Here is a 1,530-nt window from a genome sequence, read left to right as displayed (position 1 = left end):
ATAAAAGCCTAAGTGACCATCAGGACTGGTCGACCGAACAACAGGTCGCTAGGATGATACGCTGACCACCATGGGGCGATGCTTAATGCAGGAACTGTCCCCTCGTGGTCACTGTACTCCCACATCCAACCTCCCACGGTCAGAGGCCCGATCGGCCATGCTCGGGGCCGGCCAACGCCCCCGGCCCAATCAGCCCAATCAGGACTGTGCGAGATGAGCCCTGATAGCTGGCCAGGCTGAGGGACCCCACCTGTGCACGAATTTGTGCACCAGTCATCTAGTCCTATATAAACCACAAGTATTTTTACAGCTCATGCTTAGCATTACATTTTGCTTTCCGTGCAGTTCTTAATTAAAGGAAGTTTTTCAGTTTGGGAATTCTCATTTATGGGTGATGGGTTTCCTTACCATTACCCTTAATATGATGTTGCTATTATATGAGGTAATTAAAATTCTTTGGTTTGAGGTCATAGATTGGAAACCTGGTACATGCATTGGATCTTACGAGGACATGAAGAACTTAGGCACATGAATTAATAAATACTAACTCTAGTACTACAAGCGCTACTTAACAGATGTTTTACTGTGGGCTCCCCTTCACATCACTGGATTAATTGTCTCTTTAAAGAGGCACACAGGAAAAGTAAATGTGGTGCTAGCATCTGGACAGTCTTCATGTAAGGTGAGGTACTAAATTACCAAGGACAAGAGAATTTTCTATGAAACAGCCCCTTCTTATTAGGAAGAATATGGCAGATTTTGTTCACCCAAATAGTCAGATCCATCTTCAAGTCTGACCATTACCTTAAGACTAATAACAACTAGGAATAAGATAGGGGTTAGGATTTTGCAGGATCTAAGTGAAATTCAAAGTGAGTCATTTTTTCATTTGATAGATTTTGGATTCTGTTTGATTTTGAAAGTATACAAAATATTACTAAGTATTTTGCATTCCAGAAAATACTGATTCAAATTTTCAGAGTTGTATGTGAGTGCTCCTCCATAGAATTGGAGTGTCCCAATCGATGTAAACAAAGTGTAACTGAGGAGTAACAAGTGGAGGGATGCTTCATGGTTATAGTGATGGTGGGAAGCCTGCCGCCAGGCTTCCAGGTATTACTAGGGAATACCCCAAGTGCCATGACAACTCTGGGATCCTGCAAAACCTCAGTGCTGGTCTTGGGAAACCCAATGCAAGTCAGAATATTACTCTGAACCTGGGCTGATCCCAAGGGTCCATCAGTCAGTGAAAAACGACCTTCTGAACTAGATCACTCGAAAATAACTCCAAGCAAATCATGTTCATTAAAAGGAACGAAAGGCCCTAACCAGTTTGGCTCCGTAGATAGAGCATCGGCCTGCGGACTGAAAGGTCCCAGGTTCGATTCCGGTCAAGGGCATGTACCTTGGTTGCAGGCACATCCCCAGTAGGGGTTGTGCAGGAGGCAGCTGATCGATGTTTCTCTCTCATCAATGTTTCTAACTCTCTATCCCTCTCCCTTCCTCTCTGTAAAAAATCAATAAAATATA

The sequence above is a fragment of the Myotis davidii genome, unplaced genomic scaffold (genome assembly GCF_000327345.1).
Source record: "Myotis davidii unplaced genomic scaffold, ASM32734v1 scaffold1149, whole genome shotgun sequence".
NCBI classification, from domain to species: domain Eukaryota; kingdom Metazoa; phylum Chordata; class Mammalia; order Chiroptera; family Vespertilionidae; genus Myotis; species Myotis davidii.
This window is presented reverse-complemented; position numbering follows the sequence as displayed.